The sequence below is a fragment of the Bos javanicus genome, chromosome 5 (genome assembly GCF_032452875.1).
Source record: "Bos javanicus breed banteng chromosome 5, ARS-OSU_banteng_1.0, whole genome shotgun sequence".
Taxonomy (NCBI): Eukaryota; Metazoa; Chordata; class Mammalia; order Artiodactyla; family Bovidae; genus Bos; species Bos javanicus.
In genome coordinates, this window is record NC_083872.1 from 728,837 (window position 1) to 750,293 (window position 21,457).

At 39.2% G+C, this 21,457-nt stretch overlaps 1 long non-coding RNA gene across 5 annotated transcripts in view; it reads left to right on the forward strand.

Moving 5' to 3' along the window:
* Window positions 1-21,457, forward strand: part of LOC133247109 (uncharacterized) — a 48,092-nt gene that overhangs the window by 17,393 nt on the left and 9,242 nt on the right. For 4 of the 5 annotated variants that reach the window (XR_009736259.1, XR_009736255.1, XR_009736256.1 and 1 more), the window contains 4 exons: window positions 2,163-2,196; window positions 6,334-6,394; window positions 6,484-6,683; window positions 19,086-19,183. This is a non-coding gene — a long non-coding RNA (uncharacterized LOC133247109). The remainder of the gene's footprint in view (window positions 1-2,162; window positions 2,197-6,333; window positions 6,395-6,483; window positions 6,684-19,085; window positions 19,184-21,457) is intronic. The other variant, XR_009736258.1, reaches the window with a different exon arrangement.

Consider the following 21,457-nt stretch of genomic DNA (forward strand, 5'->3'; position numbering starts at 1 on the left):
ATTAGTCTCACTAAAATAGTTACCATCATTAAAACTGGGAACCTGAATAATCCCTTCCTGGTAGGATAAGAAATGATAAACAATAACTGCAAAGCTGAGGCAGTGTGCAGCATTGTAGTGAGAGATTATTTCTGAAAGATACCTACCAATTGTACAGAAGGCAGAAGAGCAATGCCTGGTTGACAACCAGTTATTTTGCCTATTGTACCAAGCAGGTCTAGATTACCAACTTCATTCCTTACAGATCCAGAGAGAGTGAGATATGTTGACTTCCTTAGGATCAGATATTTTCTTTTGTGTGTGGGACAATTGTCATGAGAGTATAGTTTTGTAAGAATAAGATGTTCTCTTGCCGTCAGTTAAAAGATTATCATAATAGATATTCAAATAGAACAACTAGGGATTCTACAAGTTCTAATAAAAGCACAAAAATACTTTGCATTAAGAAAAACAGCATTAGGTCCACTGGATGTGGCATCTAGCACATTGTATAGGGTATCCAAGGATACCTTTAACAGAATAGACCTCTATCTAATCAAAGGGGGCTTCCCAGGTGGCTCAGTAGTAAAGAATCTACCCCCCAATGTAGGAGATACGGCTTGATCCCTGTGTTGGGAAGATCCCCTGGAGAATAAAATGGCAACCCACTCCCATACTCTTGCCTGGGAAATCCCATGGACAGAAGGGCCTGGTGAGCTGTAGTCCATGGGATCACAAGAGTCAGACACGATTTGGTGACTGAACCACAAAAACATCTATCAAAGAACTGTAGGTTGGTTTATTACACTAGTCAGATGAAATATAGAAATCACAGTGTCTTGGTCTTCAATACGCTCAGAATAGAGTTTTTCTCTGGTTAATTTCTGTATTTTTCTAAAGAAAAATTTCAAAGAAAACATGCTTATTTATTTGTTCATTTGTTCATTAAACAGATAACTTTCAAGTGTCTTTTATGTACTAAGCATTGTTCTGATGTCACAGGGTGAAAACATTTAAAAATCACTGCCCCTGCTCTCCTTGCTCAAGCTTGCAGTGCTCCTTTCCCCGTGGAGTCACTGCATGTGAGTCATCCCTCCAGCATCAGATCATGACTTCCCCTGGGAAATGTTGTCCAACAGCACCAAAGTCCATGGTTCCCTCCATCCTTCCCTCCCTCCCCTTGTTCATCAGCTTAGGATGTGATGCTGTATGCCTTCCAAGCTGAAAAAGCATGATTTCTATAAACATTTGCCATATAATGGGAAGGACTGATATAATGATATCCCTCACTAGTACTCAGTACTCTTTGGACCATCCTTATCTGTGTGGTCCAGATACTCTTGAGCAATTGAAGGAGATAATCTAAAGAGATTCTTTTTAAACACACACACACAGAAACTTAACTTTTTAAAAAAGTTTTTTAAAAAGTTCAGCTTCTGTGTACCCAGAAACTTAACTTTTTAAAAAAGTTTTTTAAAAAGTTCAGCTTCTGTGTACCCTACTTCATGCTCACCACTACAAATCTAGTCCCCATTCTCATCACTGAATTGAGCCCCTTTACCCATTTGCCCTTCCCCACCTGCCTTTCAAGAGATTATCCTTTCTAAACCTGGAATCACTACATCTTTCATACTTCTCCTGCCTTTGGAAAGAGGGCCAGGAACAGAAGACTTTTGTTTCTGGTATTTTACCTTGCTCTGAGGTTCAGTGCCTTTGACCAAGCTTCCCTGTGATAGGGCATTTTCATTGTGAACTGAAGAGCCAGAGAAGTAGTCATATCCCAGCAAGACACCTATAGTCTCTGTTCAGTGCTCCAGGCAATAGAAATCTAGAAATACTGTGCTGTTTATGCGTGCTATTGTCAGCTTATAGCACTTATTGTATTAATGGCATAGTATCATTTTCTGTCAGTCTACCGGGGTTTGGTTAGGATTATAGTCATTGTAAACAGCAGTTCTTTTCTTTGTTGTTTTGTTTTGCATTTGATGACTATAAAGTGGAGGAGTGGTTCTTAGGTGTTAGTGGCCTACGAGTATAGTACAACCACTGTTCCCTTCCTCTAGTGTGGCCTCCAGGTGTGGTTTGAAAGGAATACTTTTAAACAAAGTCTCAGTGTTGAGGTTTTAATAGTCTATATTTTTCTTCTGTTGATTTAAAATGTATCTTGCTTTTTTCTTTAATAGTGGATGAGAGTTCTGAAGAGGACTCTTCAAGGAGGTAGGATTTTATGGATGTTTTAAATTATATGTTTAACTAAGGGAACACGGAGAAGAGAAACTAATGGTTGTTGGGTGTTCTACTCTGGGTTAGACACTGCATTATGTGCTTAACATTTGTGACCTCATAGAGTCATCACAGCAGCTTTGTAAAGTAGCTGTGTCCTAATTTTACTTAATTAGGCAGCTGTGATTTAAGGAGGTTAATGAATTGACCCTGGTTAAAATGAGCTGACCTGTGATTTAACAATTGGCCTTCCTGGCTCCCATGTCCACTCCCATGGCCCTCAGCAGAGACCATGAGATGTACCCATGTAGCATGTAAGTTAAAGATATAAATTAGTTCTTTGACGTGCACATTTTAAGTTTTGACAATGTGGGGAAACTCCCTGTACTCCCTGAGGGTAAAGGAGAGAAGTGGTGCCGTCTCAGTAAGTGGTATCCCTGCTGACAGACCAAGACTCCCATTTTGGACGGACTCAGATTCGTCTCTGAACCTTGAACAGACAGTGGAGAAGGAAAAGCCTATTCTTCCACTTTGTTTTAAGTCATCAGGTTTATTCCAGTTTGGGCAAACAAGAATTATTTGATCAATCCATCAATTGGATTTTCAGTTCAGTTCAGCAATTAGAACTTTTAGTGAAAAATTATTTTTAGCCTCTGCCGATACCTTGGCTGTCACTCTCTGTTATGGAAACTATGAATGAGTGTTAACTAGATATTTCATAGGTTGGGAGAGATGGATGCGGAAATAGGTAACAAAAAACTTTTTTGGAGACTTCCCTAGGGGTGCAGTGGTTAAGATGGTTAGTAAGACATCTTCCAATGTAGGCAGTGAGCGTTTGATACTCGGTCAGAGAAGCTAAGATCTCACATGACCCAGGGTCAGAGAGCCAAAACATAAAATAGAAGCACCATTGGAACTAATTCAGTAAACACTTTAAAAGTGGTCCACATCAAGAAATCTTAAAAAAAAAAATTAGAAAAATAAAGCTGTTTTAAAACAGGCCAAATGTATTCATGTCAAGAAAGTTCATTTAATATATAGACAAACTTTCACTTTTTTTTTTCTTTTGTTCAAGGTCATGAGCTCACTCATTTTTATTATATGCTTTTGGTTTAAAGGTTTCTCAACAAACCTGGCATTGATTTAGGGCCTACATAAAATGATGAAATCTTAGATTTTAAAACAAGGTAAAGTGTTCTCTTGTGAAATTAGTTTTCCTGCTCTGAAATTAGGTTCATGTAGTATTTACTCTTATGATTAGACAGTGATAGTGACAAATAGATTCAAGGGATTAGATCCGATAAACAGAGTGCCTGAAGAACTATGGATGGAGATTCATGACATTGTACAAGAGGCAGTTATCAAGATCATACCCAAGAAGAAAAGCAAAAAGGCAAAATGGTTGTCTGAGGAGGCCTTCCAAATACCTGAGGAAAGAAGAGAAGCAAAAGGCAAAGGAGAAATGGAAAGATATACCCATTTGAATGGAGAGTTCCAAAGAATAGCAGAGAGATAAGAAAGCTTTTCTCAGTGATGAATGCAAAGAAACAGAGGAAAAACTAGAATGGGAAAGGCGAGAGATCTCTTGAAGAAAATTAGAGATACCATGGGAACATTTCATGAAGACGGACACCATAAAGGACAAAATGGTATCGACCTAAGAAAAGCAGAAGATATTAATATGAGGTTGCAAGAACACACAGAACTCTACAAAAAAAAGATCTTTATGATCCAGATAACCAGGATGGTGTGATCACTCACCTAGAGCCAAACATCCTGGAATGCGAAGTCAAATAGGCCTTAAGAAGCATCACTATGACCAAAGCTAGTGGAGGTGATGGAATTTCAGTTCAGCTATTTCAAATCCTCAAAGATGATGCTGTGAAAGTGCTGCACTCAATATGCCAACAAATCTGGAAAACTCATCAGTGGCCACAGGACTGGAAAAGGTCAGTTTTCCTTCCAATCCCAAAGAAAGGCAATGTCAAAGAATGTTCAAACTACCACATAATGGCACACATCTCACATGCTAGCAAAGTAATGCTCAAAATTTTCCAAGCCAGGCTTCAAGAGTACGTGAACCATGAACTTCATATGTTCAAGCTGGATTTAGAAAAGGCATAGGAACCAGAGATGGGAATACCAGACCATCTGAACTGCCTCTGGAGAAATCTGTATACAGGACAAGAAGCAACAGTTAGAACTGGATATGGAACAATAGACTGGGTCCAACTCAGGAAAGGAGTACATCAAGGATATAAATTTTCACCCTGCTTATTTAACTTATATGCAGAGTACATCATACGAAATGCTAGGCTGAATGAAGCACAAGCTGGAATCAAGATAGCTAGAAGAAATGTCAATAACCTCACATACACAGGTGACACCACCATGATGGCAGAAATTGAAGAAGCACTAAAGAACCTCTTGATGAAAGTGAAAGAGGAGAGTGAAAAAGTTGACTTACAACAAAACATTCAGAAAACTAAGATCATGGCATCTGGTCCCATCACTTCATGGCAAATAGATGGGGAAACAATGGAAACAGTGACAGACTTCTTTTGGGGGGCTCAAAATCACTGCAGATGGTGACTGCAGCCATGAAATTAAAAGACGCTTGCTCCTTGGATGAAAAGCTATGCTCAACCTAGAGAGCAGATTGAAAAGCAGGGACATTACTTTGCCATCAAAGTTCTGTCTAGTCTAAGCTATGGTTTTTATAGTAGTCATGTATGGATGTGAGAGTTGGACTATAAAGCAGGCTGAGCGCCGAATAATTGCTGCTTTTGAACTGTGGTACTGAAGACTCTTCAGAGTCCCTTGGACTGCAAGGAGATCCAATTAGTCCATTCTAAAGGAAATCAGTCCTGAATATTCATTGAAAGGATTGATGCTGAAGCTGAAACTCCAATAGTTTGGTCATCTGATGCGAAGACCTGACTCATTGGAAAATACCGGTTCTAGGAAAGTTTGAAGGCTGGAGGAGAAGGGAACGACAGAGGATGAGATGGTTGGATGGCATCCCCCACTCAATGGACAAGAGTTTGTAAAACCTCTGGGAGTTGGTGATGAACAGGGAAGCCTGGTGTGCTGCAGTCCATGGGATCGCAGAGAGTTGCACACAACTGAGCAACTGAACTGAGCTGAACTGACTTTTGATATTTTCATAAAATTTGATGAGCAGTGTAGATGCATAAAAATATATCAATAAAATCATATGAAACGGAGGCTTTGCTCATAGTATATCCTTAAGAATACTGATATGTAACTGATCTATTGTATATAAAGTCTAAATATATGTGTTTCTCCACATACTTTATTATACTTGTTTTTTTTCCCATAAAGTTTGTTCTTAACTAGGAATGTCTCACTTTTTCCTTTCTTCTTCCTCCTCTACTTTTTTATTTTTTATTTTTAATATTTACTGTTAACCTAATTTTTCCTTGCAGAACACATTTCTTCAGTGTCTGTTCTTTCAGTCCATCTCTCTGTCTCTACTGTGAACATGTTTGCTTATGGCTTTCTATTTAGAGTGTGGCATTCTTTCATGATCATTGCCCTATGGGTTTAACCTTGTTTTTTCCCTGTTTCATGGAAGCAGCTGAATTTTTTTGCCTGTTTCATTGGTCTCTAGTTGTTTGACAAACAGAATAGAAGTAGCTTATCGTGTTTGCAGTTCTAGCCCATATAAATAAAGTTCTGTTAAAACCTAAACTTTCATATTTCCCTTCACAAGTGATAATCCATGTATATATTAATCATGGAAGCAAATTTCAAAATATAGCAATTAATTTAAATGTCTTAGTTTTTCAATAGTGCTCTAAACTACCGGGGATAACTTATTACTCTAGAACATTTTGGTAGAGAAAGTAATCTAGTGGGTGTCCTAGTATTTGTATAGCAGTCAATTAGGGGTAAGGAGAGGAACATCTGGGGCTTCTGATGTGATCTGTCATAGTCCTTTCCCCATGACAAGGTCAGTCAGGGACAGAACTGGGATTTGAATCCACATCTGAATGACTCCAGAGCCTGTGCTCTTTGTGTTAGATCATAGAGGAATGGGGGATGTTATAATTCTTTTTTTCAGGTTGATACTTGTTATATTCTTCAAGCTCTTATTTTCTTCTCCAGCATGTCCTGAAATCAAAGTTGACAAAGCTAATGAAGGCTTCTCAGCAATCCAAGAAAAACAGTAAGTTATTTGAAGATTGTCCTCCTGGTGTTATTCCTTGATTTGAAATGACACATGTTCTCATGTACTCTCTCCTGTTTTCACTGTAGTAGAAGCAAAATGTGGCATTTTGAGACCAGAGAGTACAACGTTCTCTCAGAACAATAATTCTGATAGTAACGTTGAAGATGTGGTTGAAACATTTCCCAAACCATCACCCTGGTTTGAGGGCATCTGTCATCCTGCCTTCCCATTGCCTGAGCCTGTTTCAAAACTTCTCAAGTCTGTAGCAGGCCTTGGTCGTACAAAGGTAAGTTGTTCTGTTTGTAACACTTCTTTTCCTGTATTTGTTCACATAGCAGTCCCCTGATCCTTATGGTGACAAAAAGGATCCCACCACAGAAATAGAAGCCCTCAAAGTCACGAGATGAAATGGTGTGATAATAAGAGCCATACATGTGCATGATTCAGATTTATAAATATTGGTATACTAAGTATGCCATTATGAATGAAAAGAATTACAAAGCACTGAGGAAAAACAACTCAATAAATATGAAGATGGGGAGGAGGATGAAGGGGAGGAATTCCTTTAAGAAAGACAAGATGAATATAAGATGGAATGAGGGTGAAGATGAGACAGATACTATACAAACACAACAGAAAGAGTGGGGTCAGTCAGACCAGGAACTCTATATTATAAATATGTGAGAAATTATTTCAAATTCAACTTGAGAAAGTGAGGTTGTAAAAAAAAACAATGCTCATACTCTTTTGAATGACATATAGCTGATTTTTTGAAGAACTAAAAAAAAATGTGTTCCTTATTTTTTTTTTTTTTTTTTTGGTGGTTGTTTTTGAGGTTGGTGGTGGTTCTTGTTTTTTCGTTGAATTGAAGTGTAGTCAGTTTAAAATACTGTGTAAGTTTCAGGTGTACAGCAATGTGATTTGTTTATACTTGTGTTTGTGTATGTGTGTGTGTATATATATATATATATATATATATATATATATATATATATATATAATATAGTTGTTATATTTAATTATAGTTATATATATATTATATATATTACTAATATAATAATATATTATTATGTATTATTAATATATATATAACTATATATATATTATAGTTCCCTCTGGAGGTTCATTTAAATTTGAAGTGATTTCTCTTTTTTAAAAAATTCTCACTTTGAAATTAATGAAGCAATGTCTTCTGTTTAACCTAGCAAAACTTTCATTTAGATATAATTCAAGATGAGCCCTGTTTTAGGCCTTCGGAGATGTATTATGAATTAAGAATTTCTGGCCCTTCTGTTTCTTGTGGTTTCTAACTTCAGTTCAGTTCAGTTGCTCAGTCGTGTCCAACACTAAATACTTAATGTACTTGTTTAATTTATCTTACTGTTTGCTATAATCTTGGTGGGTGTTTTAGATGTTTCTGAAAATAAAGAGGAAATACATAAGCATTTTATCAATTATTCTTACTAAAATTATAATTTTTAATTTTATAAATGAGATTCTTAATCTCTCTTCATTAAATAAGAAAATTTTCAGCTGCAACAGTCTGAAAGAAGAAATGTAGAATTATACTTTTTTCCTCTGGAGAGATTCTGATTTCTTTTTTTCTGAATGTCAGCAAATAATGGGTAATTGATGCTTTTGAACTGTGGTGTTGGAGAAGACTCTTGAGAGTCCCTTGGACTGCAAGGAGATCCAACCAGTCCATTCTGAAGGAGATCAGCCCTGGGATTTCTTTGAAAGGAATGATGCAAAAGTTGAAACTCCAGTACTTTGGCCACTTCATGCGAAGAGTTGACTCATTGGAAAAGACTCTGATGCTGGGAGGGATTGGGGGCAGGAGGAGAAGGGGACGACAGAGGATGAGATGGCTGGATGGCATCAGTGACTCAATGGACGTGAGTCTGGGTGAACTCTGGGAGTTGGTGATGGACTGGGAGGCCTGGCGTGCTGGGATTCTTGGGGTAGCAAAGAGTCAGACACGACTGAGTGACTGAACTGAACTGAACTGAATATACATTAAATGAATGAAATCACGATTTATGCTTTTTTCTTATATAGACTGCTGCTGCTTCTGCTGCTATGTCGCTTCAGTCGTGTCCGACTCTGTGCGACCCTATAGACGGCAGCTCACCAGGCTCCCCTGTCCCTGGTATTCTCCAGGCAAGAATACTGGAGTGGGTTGCCATTTATATAGACTACTTGTTATTATTAAATCATAAGGAAAGAAAAATTACCACCAGAGTTTACAAAATTATCTGTGGAAGATATTATTTTCTTTTAAAAATATCTCTAGCAACATGTACATTCCACGTTATTTTTATTTATTTATTTTTTATTTTAATTGGAGGCTAGTTACTTTACAATATTGTAGTGGTTTTGCCATACACGGACATGAATCAGCCATGGATGTACATGTGTTCCCCATCCTGAACTCCCCTCCCACTTCCCTCCCCATCCCATCCCTCTGGGTCATCCCAGTGCACCAGCCCTGAGCACCCTGCCTCATGCATCGAACCTGGACTGGCGATCTGTTTCACATATGATAATATACATGTTTCAATGATATTCTCTCAAGTCATCCCACCCTTGCCTTCCCCCATAGAGTCCAAAAGACTGTTCTTTACATCTGTGTCTCCTTTGCTGTCTCGCATATAGGGTTATTGTTACCATCTTTCTAAATTCCATATATATGTGTTAGTATACTATATTGGTGGTTTTCTTTCTGGCTTACTTTACTCTGTATAATAGTCTCCAGTTTCATCCACCTCATTAGAACTGATTTAAACATATTCTTTTTAATGGCTGTGTAATATTCCATTGTGTATATGTACCACAGCTTTCTTTATCCATTCATCTGCTGATGGACACCTAGGTTACTTCCATGTCCTGGCTATTATAAACTGTGCTGCAATGAACATTGGGGTACATGTGTCTCTTTCACTTCTGGTTTCCTCAGTGTGTATGCCCAGCAGTGGGATTGCTGGGTCGTATGGCAGTTCTATTTCCAGTTTTTTAAAGGAATCTCCACACTGTTCTCCATAGTGGCTGTACTAGTTTTCATTCCCACCAACAGTGTAAGAGGGTTCCCTTTTCTCCACACTCTCTCCAGCATTTATTGTTTGTAGACTCTTGGATAGCAGCCATTCTGACTGGCGTGAGATGGTACCTCATGGTGGTTTTGATTTGCATTTTCCTGATAATGAGTGATGTTGAGGATCTTTTCATGTGTTTGTTAGCCATCTGTATGTCGTCTTTGGAGAAATGTCTGTCTAGTTCTTTGGCCAATATTTTGATTGGGTCGTTTATTTTTCTGGAATGAGGAGCAGGAGCTGCTTGTATATTTTTGAGATTAATTCTTTGTCAGTTGCTTCATTTGCTATTATTTTCTCCCCTTCTGAAGGCTCTCTCTTCACCATCCTTATAGTTTCCTTTGTTGTGCAAAAGCCTTTAAGTTTAATTAGATCCCATTTGTTTATTTTTGCTTTTATTTCCATTACTCTGGGAGGTGGGTCATAGAGGACCCTGCTGTGATGTATGTCGGAGAGTGTTTTACCTATGTTTTCCTCTAGGAGTTTTATAGTTTCTGGTCTTATGTTTAGATCTTTAATCTATTTTGAGTTTATTTTTGTGTATGGTATTAGAAAGTATTCTTGTTTCATTCTTTTACAAGTGGTTGACCGGTTTTCCCAGCACCACTTGATAAAGAGACTGTCTTTTGTCCATTGTATATTCTTGCCTCCTTTGTCATCAATAAGGTGTCCATAGGTGCATGGATTTATCTCTGGGCTTTCTATTTTGTTCCATTAATCTATATTCCTGTCTTTGTGCCAGTACCATACTGTCTTGATGACTGTAGCTTTGTAGTATAGCCTGAAGTCAGGCAGGTTGATTCCTCCAGTTCCGTTCTTCTTTCACAAGATTTCCTTGGCTATTTGAAGTTTTTTTGTATTTCCATACAAATTGTGATATTATTTGTTCTAGTTCTGTGAAAAATACCATCAGTAGCTTGATAGAAATTGCATTGAATCTATAGATTGCTTTGGGTAGTATACTCATTTTCACTATATTGATTCTTCCAATCCATGAACATGGTCTATTTCTCCATCTATTTGTGTCCTCTTTGATTTCTTTCAACAGTGTTTTATAGTTTTCTATATATAGGTCTTTTGTTTCTTTAGGTAGGTATATTCCTAAGTATTTTATTCTTTTCATTGCAATGGTGAATCAAATTGTTTCTTTAATTTCTGTTTCTGTTTCCTCATTGTTTGTGTATAGGAATGCAAGGGATTTCTCTGTGTTAATTTTATATCCTGCTACTTTACTATATTCGTTGATTGGCTCTGGTAATTTTCTGGTGGACTCTTTAGGGTTTTCTATGTAGAAGATCATGTTATCTGCAAACAGTGAAAGTTTTACTTCTTCTTTTCCAATCTGGATTTCTTTTCTTTCTTTTTCTGCTCTGATTACTGTGGACAAAACTTCCAAAACTATGTTGAGTAGTAGTGGTGAGAGTGGGTACCCGGGTCTTGTACCTGACTTGAGGGGAAATGCTTTCAATTTTTCACCACTGAGGATAATGTTTGCTGTGAGTTTGTTATATATAGCTTTTATTATGTTGAGGTATGTTCCTTCTGTTCCTGCTTTCTGGAAAGTTTTATCATAAATGGATGTTGAATTTCCTCAAAGGCTTTCTCTGCATCTGTTGAGATATAACCATATGTTTTTTTATCTTTCAATTTGTTAATGTGGTGTATTACATTGATTGATTTGCAGATATTGAAAAATTCTTGCATCCCTGGGATAAAGCCTACTTGGTCATGATGTATGATCTTTTTAATATGTTGTTGGATTCTGTTTGCTAGAATTTTGTTAAGGATTCTTGCATCTATATTCATCAGTAGTTTTCTTTTTTCAGGGCATCTTTGTCTGGTTTTTGTATTGGGGTAATGGTGGCCTCCTAGAATGAGTTTGGAAGTTTACTTTTCTCTGCAATTTTCTGGAAGAGTTTCGGTAGGATAGGTTTTAGCTCCTCTCTAAATTTTTGTTAGAATTCAGCTGTGAAGCCATCTGGACCTGGGCTTTTTTTTGCTGAAAGATTTCTGATTATAGTTTTGATTTCCATGCTTGTGATGGGTCTGTTAAGATTTTCTATTTCTCCCTGGTTAAGTTTTTGAAAGTTATACTTTTCTAAGAATTTTTCCATTTCTTCCAAGTTGTCCATTTTATTGGCATATAGTTGCTGATAGTAGTTTCTTATGATCCTTTGTATTTCTGTGCTGTCTGTTGTGATTTATCCATTTTCATTTCTAAGTTTGTTGATTTTATTTTTCTCCCTTTCTTTCTTGATGAGTCTGGCTAACGGCTAGTCAATTTTATTTATCTTTTCAAAGAAACAGCTTTTAGCTTTGTTTATTATGGTCTATTTGTTTCTTTTGCATTTCTTTCTGCCCTAATTTTTAAGATTTCTTTCCTTCTACTAACCCTGGGGTTCTTCATTTCTTCCTTTTCTAGTTGCTTTAGGTGTAGAGTTAGGTTATTTATTTGACTATTTTCTTGTTTCTTGAGGTAAGCCTGTAGTGCTATGAGCCTTCCCCTTAACACTGCTTTTACAGTGTCCCATAGGTTTGGGGTTGTTTTGTTTTCATTTTCCTTCATTTCTATGCATATTTTGATTTCTTTTTTGATTTATTCTGTGATTTGTTGGTTATTCAGAAGCATATTGTTCAGCCTCCATATGTTGGAATTTTTAATAGTTTTTCTCCTGTAATTGACATCTAATCTTACTTCATTGTGGTCAGAAAAGAGGTTTGGAATGATTTCTTTTTTTTGAATTTACCAAGGCTAGATTTATGACCCAGGATGTGATCTATCCTGGAGAAGGTTCCATGTGCACTTGAGAAAAAGGTGAAATTCATTGTTTTGGGGTGAAATGTCTTATAGATATCATTTAGGTCTAACTGGTCCATTGTATCATTTAAAGTTTGTGTTTCCTTGTTAATTTTCTGTTTAGGTGATCTATCCATATGTGTGAGCGGGGTATTAAAGTCTCCTACTATTATTGTGTTATTGTTAATTTCTGATTTCATACTTGTTAGCATTTGCCTCACATATTGTGGTGCTCCTATGTTGGTGCATATATATTTATAATTGTTATGTCTTCTTCTTGGATTGATCCATTGGTCATTATGTAGTTTCCTTCTTTGTCTCTTTTCACAGCCTTTATTTTAAATTCTACTTTATCTGATATGAGTATTGCTACTCCTGCTTTCTTTTGGCCTCCATTTGCATCAAATAACTTTTTCCAGCCCTTCACTTTCCGTCTGTATGTGTCCCCTGTTTTGAAGTGGTCTTTTGTAGACAACATATATAGGGGTCTAGTTTTTGTATCCATTCAGCCAGTCTTTGTCTTTCGGTTGGGACACTCAATCCACTTACATTTAAGTTAATTATTGATAAGTATGATCCCATTGCCATTTACTTTGTTGTTTTGGGTTTCGAGTTTATACACCCTTTCTGTGTTTCCTGTCTAGAGAAGAACCTTTAGCATTTGTTGAAGAGCTGGTTTGGTGGTGCTGAATTCTCTCAGCTTTTTCTTGTCTGTAAAGCTTTTCATTTCTCCTTTATATTTGAATGAGCTCCGTGCTTGGTAGAGTAATCTGGGTTGTAGGTTTTTCTCTTTCATCACTTTAAGTATGTCCTGCCATTCCCTTCTGGCCTGAAGAGTTTCTATCGAAAGATCAGCTGTTATCCTTATGGGAATCCCCTTGTGTGTTATTTGTTGTTTTTCCCTTGCTGCTTTTAATATTTGTTCTTTGTGTTTGATCTTTGTTAATCTGATTAATATGTGTCTTTGGGTGTTTCGCCTTGGGTTTATCCTGTTTGGGACTCTCTGGGTTTCTTGGACTTGGATGACTATTTGCTTTCACATTTTAGGGAAGTTTTCAACTATTATCACATCAAGTATTTTCTCGTGGCCTTTCTTTTTGTCTTCTTCTTCTGGGACTCCTCTGACTCGAATATGGGGGTGTTTAGCATTGTCCCAGAGGTCTCTGAGGTTGTCCTCATTTCTTTTATTTTTTTTTTTTTTCTTCTCTGCTTCATTTATTTCTACCATTCTATATTCTACCTCACTTATCCTATCTTCTATCTCTGCTATTCGACTGTTGGTTCCCTCCAGAGTGTTTTTTATCTCATTTGTTGCATTATTCATTATTGATTGACTCTTTTTTATTTCTTCTAGGTCCTTGTTAATCATGTCTTGCATTTTCTCAATCCTTGTCTCCAGGCTATTTATCTGTAACTCCATTATGTTTTCAAGATTTTGGATCATTTTTACTATCATTATTCTGAATTCTTTCTCAGGTAGACTCCCTATCTCCTCCTCTTTTGTTTGGTTTGGTGGGTATTTATCATGTTCCTTTACCTGCTGAGAATTTCTCTGCTTTTTCATCTTGTTTAGATTGCTGCATTTGGGGTGGCCTTTCAGTATTCTGGCAGTTTGTGGTTCCTCTTTATTTTGGAGGTTCCTCACTGTGGGTGGTGTTGGACGGTTGGCTTGTCAAGATTTCCTGGTTAGGGAAGCTTGTGTCGGTGTTCTGGTGGGTGGAGCTGGATTTCTTCTGTCTGGAGTGCAATTAAGTGACCAGTAGTGAGTTTTGGGATGTCTATGGTTTTGGTGTGACTTTGGGCAGCCTGTACACTTAAGTTCAGGGCTATATTCCTGTGTTGCTGGGGAATTTGTGTGGCTTGTCTTGCTCTGCAACTTGTTGGCTTTTGGGTGGTGCTTGGTTTCCGTGTAGGTATGGGGGCTTTTGGATAAGCTCTTATCAATTAATGTTCCCAGGAGTCAGGAGTTCTCTGGTGTTCTCAGGTTTTGGACTTAAGCCTACTGCCTCTGGTTTTCAGTCTTATTCTTACAGTAGCCTCAAGACTTCTACATTTATACAGCACCAATGATAAAACATCTAGGTTAATGATGAAAAGCTCCTACACAGTGAGGAACACCTGGAGAGGTTCACAGAGTTACATTAAGAAGAGAAGAGGGAGAAGGGAGATAGAGGTGACCAGGAGTAGGAGAGGGGGAATCAAAAGGGGCGAGAGAAAGCTAGCCAGTAATCAATTCCCTATGTGCTCTCCACACTCTGGACCCCTTGGAGAGGTACACGGAGTTACAAAGAGAAGAGAAGAGGGAGGAAGGAGACAGAGGTGACCAGGAGGAGAAAAGGGTGAATGAAAAGGAAAGAGACAGATCCAGGCACTAATCAAGTCCCTAAGTATTCTCCACAGTCCGGAACACATAAAGAGATTCACAGAGTTGGGTAGAGAAAAGAAGGGGGAGGGAGGAGATAGAGATGACCTGGTGGAGACAAAGCAGAGTCAAAAAGGGGAGAGAGCAATCAAGCCAGTAATCACACTCCCAAGTAAAAATGGGTACTGAAGATTGGGTTCTTAAAGGTCCAAAATTGATAACAAATACCAAAAAGCAAAGAAAAAATCTAGAGTAGAGGTTACAGTCTGAAAAATACAATATTAGAAAAACAAGCCACAGTCACAAAAATTATGAAATATATGTATGAAGTTTGCTTTAAAATAGGGTGGTTTTTTTTTGGCAAAGTAATAGTAGCTTTTAAAAATGAAAATTAAAGGAGTAATGTCAGGGGACATTTGGCTTTAAAGAATTCAATATGTTATTCTTTTCTTTTGTGTGCCATTTCTCAAGAATTCTCTATTCCTCATCAGTTGCTGCAGGAACGAGCAGAGCTGCACGCAGTTCCCAGGACTGAGATCCTGAGAAAGGGCACCAGCTTGGTCCCTTCAGTGACTCCCTCTAGTGACCTCACTGAAACGTGATCTGCTCAGTTATGCAGACATACAGTGCTTTCTAACCCTTTGAAGATTGTTGTTTGCTTGGCTTTGTTTTAGCTCAGTTTTTTGTTTTTTTTTTTTTTTTACTGCCTAAATCTGCCTTGTATGAAGATATATAAACATGATTTTCTGCAAGCAAAGCACCCTTGTTTCACTCGAGACTTGGGTCCCCTGCGTCCCTCTTCTCATTGACTCTAGTCTCCAGGTCCCAGTCTACAAAGACCATGACAGTAATAGAGAACTTAAAAATAAAAATAAAAATTTAAATAATGATAATTATTTATCTAGTAAAAATATATCTAGGAATTTCTCTGGAGCTTTTGTGAGCAGTGTGGGGTCAGTTCAGTTTCAGATAGTTCCTTAATCCAGCTTATACTTCTCAAGATCTATAGGCCCCTTCCAATGTAGTCGCTGCTAACTACAGGGTTTTAATCTGTTGCACCTGTCACTTGCAAAGCAGTTCCCTCTGTTTATTTTAGCTTCTTCCATTTCGCTGTTCTCTTCAGTGTCTAATTTCTGTCCTGACACAAGGGAGTGAAGGTGGTCACTTATTTAGGCTCACTTGTTCAGTACTGCTGTGGAGACAGAGGGACACTGCAAACAAATATCACTGGCATGTGTGGGGAATGCTTGCAGTGTCCCAGCCACACTGGGTTTGCCCCTGCTCATGGCACATGCACTTTCCCACTCTACACTTCTCAAGCTCTAGGTTGCTCTGCTGGGGAACCATCTGAGCTGGGCCCTGGGTTGCATGCACTTCTGAGGTCTAAGCCACTCAGGTTCAGGTAGTCTAAGCCACTCAGGTAGTCCATAAAGGGGCAGACTCGATGGGCCTGCATTTTTTGCCCTTCCCAGGTCCGAGCAGCTCAGGCGACCAGGTGCTTGGCGAGAGCTGTCTCCCCAGGTGGGGAGTGCGTCTTATCACCTCCCTGGTCCCAGCCACTTGGTTTCCTGAGTGGCAGCAGGTGCGCCCATCTCCAGTGTGCCGTATGTCTCTTCTGGGGAGCTGATCTCTGGCTGCGACCCTCCCAGCAGAAGTCAACCATACAGAATCCCAAGGGGTTTTGGTTAGCGACTGGGTGCCTGCTTGCAGCTTGGTAGAGGATGCCTCTCGGGGGCCGAGTTTGCCTCTTTTCAGCTCTGGCTGCCCCGCTCCTGCCTCCCTGTCTCCAGTGGGGGAATGGGCTGACCCGCAGCAATCTAGCTCTCCTCTGGTATTCGCTAAAGTCCTTTGTTTTTTGAGTGGGCCTGGCAGTGCCTTAGGTTAGGGCTTTTTGCAGGATAGTTCTCTCTCTCTCTCTCTGGCTATCCCACAGTTTGGGTTGCTATCTCATGTTAGTTCCCTCAGATTGCCCCCTCAGGGCATTCAGACCCAGTCCTTACTCTAAGCAGTGCTGCCCGCACCTCCCTGTTCAGCCCCCACTTGCTGGTGGTGGATGCAAGTGCAGGGAGTTCTGGTTAAGCAGGTGATCTGTGGGTTTATTTATTTATTTTTCCTCCTGGTTATGTTGACCTCTGAGATTCCAAAACTCCCCACAGACCCCAAGTGAGAGTGTTTCCCGGTGTTTGGAAACTTCTCCCCTTTTAAGACTTCCTCCCTGGGATGGATCTCCATCCCTACCTCTTTTGTCTCTCTTTTTATCTTTTATATTTTGTCCTACCTCCTTTCAAAGACAATAGGCTGCCTTTCTCGGTGCCTAATGTCCTCTGCCAGCATTCAGAAGTTGTTCTTAGAATTTTCTCAGCATTCAAATGTTCTTTCAATGAACTCGTGGGGGAGAAATTGGTCTGCCTGTCCTATTCCTCTGCCATCTTAGGACCATGCCCCCCGCCCATATTATTTTTAAGAAACTTTATTAATTTCAGTGTTTATAGATGTTAAATTACCATGTCAATTCTTTGTTATGTGAAACTAATGTTAAATTCTTCCATAAAGAAAAGTTAGTCATTGTGGTTACTTGATTTTTTTTAGTTGTTTTTTTCTTTCCTGATGTGACTATTGTGTCCTTGTTGATCATCATAAATGTATTTGAAGACTTTTAAACCTTCAACTTGGATAATCATAGTTTTACTCCTTTTTTTATATCTAGGTCATTCCTTTAATCTTTACCTGCCATTCCAGAAGACATAGATAAGAAGTTACAGTCGTTAGTGTGCTGTTTACAGGGAAAGAGGCAGTAAACCATCTGAATGTTCAAATAGGGTTGTAAAAAATTAATTTATTCTTAAATTAAGGATAATTGCTTTCCAGAATTTTGTTGTTTTCTGTCAGACATCAAGAAGAATCAGTCTTAGGTACACCCATGTCCCCTCCCTCCCAAACCCCCCTCCAATCTCTCTTTCCATCCCACCCTTCTAAATTGTTGAAAAGCCCCTCTTTGAGTTCCCTGAGTGATAGAGCAAATTCCCATTGGCTATCTATTTTGCATATGGAATTGTAAGTTTCCATGTTACTCTTGTCATCCATCTCACCCTCTCCCCTCTTCCCCTTCACCCGTGTCTCTAAGTCTGTTCTCTCTCTCTGTTTCTCCATTGTTGCCCTGCAGATAATTTCATCAGTACCATCTTTCTAGACTCCATACATATGTGTTAGTATCAGATATTTATATTTCTCTTTCTGACTTACTTCACTATGTATAATAGGCTCTAGATTCATCCACCTCAATGAACTGACTCAAATGCATTCCTTTTTACAGCTGAGTAATGTTCTTTTGTATATACGTACCCCCACATCTTCATCCATTCATCTGTTGATGGCCATCTAAGTTACTTCCATGTTCTAGCTATCATAAACAGCACTGCAATGAACATCGGAGTGCATGTATCTCTTTCCATTTTGGTTTTCTCAGGGTATACTCCTAGGAGTGGGATTGCTGGGGCATAAGGTAGTTTTATTCCTAGTTTCTTAAGGAACCTGCATACCATCTGTAGTGGTTGTATCAATTTACATTGCCACCAGCAGTGCAAGAGGGTTCCCTTTACCCCCACACCTTCTCTGGAATTCATTGTTTGTAGACCTTTTATTGATGGCCATTCTGACTGGTGTGAAGTGGTATCTCATTGTGGCTGAGCGGTAAAGAATCTGCCTTCAGTGCAAGATCTGGGTTTGATCCCTAAGTTGGGAAGGAGGGCATGACAACCCACCTCAGTATTCTTGCCTGGAGAATCCAATGGACAGGGGAGCCTGGAAAGCTTCAGTCCTAGGGTGGCACAGAGTTGGACATGACTGAAGCGACTAAGCAACAGCAGAGGTAACAGACTTTTGGATGATGACCATTCTGCCTGGTGTGAGGTAGTATCTCATTGTAGTTTTGATTTTTACTTCTACTGTGTTTTTTTTTTTCCCAAATCGACATTGACAAGATAGTGCTTGAGGCTTGAAAGTATTGCTACATTTGGATTGTCAAGTTGATTTGCAAGGAACATGTCAAGAGAAGCAAAAGCATGGGAAATAGTAATAAATATGTGGGGCTATAATAACAGCAGTAAGCTTTAGTGATGTTTTAGTAAGTGCAAACCATTTTGCATAGCTTAAGTAGCACAGGCCGAGTACCTTTATGGCAGCCGTACTTGAAGTAACACAAAGTAATGGTGCCCTGTTTGAAGGTGGCAGCTATGGAAGGAGATAAGAAGGGCCTGATCTCTTAGATGTGGCAGCGACTGCTTGGTGATGCAGCACCATGTTTGAATTCAGCATCCTGGTTCTGTCCTAGAGCAACTGTGGGATCTTGGCAAAACCTGTCTTAACCAGGTTAAAAGTAGGGTATTTCTTCAAAAGTGATTAGGAAAACTTCATGCAACTCATTGTTATCATCTATTCCAGCAGAGTATCTCTGAGAGCCTTCCACAGAAGTATGTGGATCATTTACCTGGAACTGCTGGTGTAAGAGGAAAAAAATACATTGAATGGACAAGTAGAAGGTAAGAACTGTATTTTACAGAAAAATCATTTGACAGAATGTTGATTGAAAATGGGAATGCTGATACATTCTAATAGGCAAAGAAAATCACCTGTCGGATGGGTAGTGAGAAAAACATGAGAAAAGGACAGCAATTATGTATCTTATCAGTTTTCTACCACAGATTACATTGAGAATCTAGTTTAAGGAGCTAAATTATTAGTTCTTAGACTTATTTCTCAGTCCAATGTTTAATACGTTGTCTAGTTAGGACTCTCCAATGCAGGTGGTGCAGTTTCGATCCCTGCTCAGGGAATTAAGATTCCATGTGACACATGACCAAAAACAAATTATTAGTTGTTTCAAGATACTCTATGACCTAAGGAAAGTCAAGAAATAAGAGGCAAGAGGGAATGAAGGGTGAGAGAGGCAGAGTGTACAGGGAGGAAATGAAGAAAAGGAAGCACAGATCTGTGGGGGAAGGGGGCAATAAGTAATGAAGGTCTTTAGATAAAGGGAGAGTATTTGACATGGACGGTGAATTTGAAGTGAGCTTCTGGCACCAAAACTTGTCAGAGAAGAACAGCAAAGTTCTTGCCTCTTCCTGTTTACTCGTTATTAGGAAGACGTTCAGAACTGCGGTCCCTGGGCGTGCAGAGTGGTGTGTCATCCTCTGGGGGAGCGTGGGCATAGGTGCTCAGCTGTAATGTGTGCAAATTGGTATCATACGAAATGTTTATGCTTTCCAGCATGGTGTCACATGGGACAAAACAAGAGAGCTGAAAAGTAGGAGAGAGCAGGGGGCATGATGGGGAGACCAAGGAACCCACAGTCCACTGGAAGGTTTCCAACTTCTAATGCCATTTCAGCTTGTGGGGACGTGTTTGCATGAAGAAACGGAGGCTGAGATTTCTGGAGAATGAATTAAGTTGAAGTCATGTAGAAGCAGACTCCGTGTAGACCAGAGTTTCTCAAATTTTAATTAGTCTCTTTGGGACCATGTGTGAAGTGCACATGCTGAGCAGGAGGTCTGAGATTCTGTGTTTCTAACAAGCTCTCAGAGTAGCAAGGGTGTAGCCTTGCATATAGAGAAATCTGAAAGAAGAGCGTTGGATAGTGCAGGACGTAACAGGACCAAGGAAAAGCATTATTTTGTGTTTCTTTCTGAGCGTGTTTATAGCCAGAGGGAAGCAAAGAGTTGAAGTAGCAGTTATAGGTGTAAGATACCATTGCTAAGCAAAGAGGGAGAAAGAAATGGTAGGTGTCAAGGAATGTTCAACTTTAGGACTCCAGTATGTTGTTTTCTGTTTCTCATGAACCCTCTGTTCCTTATCAGTTCCTGGTATACAGGAACAAGTGGAGTGGCACGCTGTTCCCAGGACTGAGGTCATGGGATGGAACGCACACATGGATTTCCTTCAGTAACTTTTACCCTACAGTAAAACTGCTTAGTCACGACCCTTTTACTCAAGATATGGATTGTCTTCTGGCCTTGTGGCGATTGCTATTCCTTGTTATTTCCTTGGTGACCATTGTTATACATCTGGCTTTTTTCTTTTCTTAACTTTATTTTTTTGCCTAAAGCTTCCTTGTATAACGATATATAAACTCACACAAACATGAATAATGCACCCTTGTTCCACTAGAGACTTGGTTCTCCCATGTCTTTCTTTGTCTCTCTGGCTAGTTCTTTGGAGCATGGAGGCCTGCCAAGCTCACTTTCCTGCCTGGGCTTCCAAGACCTCCTTGAGAGGACGCCCTTTGCCTTAGTGAGAGGTACAAGCCCTATTCAAGGGCTTTATTGGTTTTCCACGTAACCCAGGGAATATTAGTCTCTCTCTTTTGCTTTCTTTTCGTCGACTCCAGTCCACCAGGCCCCAGTCTGTAAATAAGACCACAGGTAGGGATGATCCATAGAAAGGACGAGAAAGGATATCAAGGGGGAAGATTTAAGTCCACAGATCCAGAGATTACTACCCTTTGGATAGGAGAAAATCTAGTGAAAGGACAAAGGGAGGAAAGGAAAGCCTTAGGGAGGTGAGTTTGGAGTTGATGAGGACACTTGAGAGAACTTCTAGATGACTTCAGTGTATTTGCCCTGAAGAGAGATAAGATCATTTTTGCCCCAGATAATCCTGGAGGTGGGAGGGGTGCTAGAAGTAGGGGAAACCACAGCCCCTCCGAGTACTCTTAGGCATCAAAGATATATGTTGTGCTGGTATTTGTTATTCAAAATAGATTAATTTGAAAAAGGAGGCATTGACTTTTTTTAAAAATATAGCTGATTCTTTTTAAA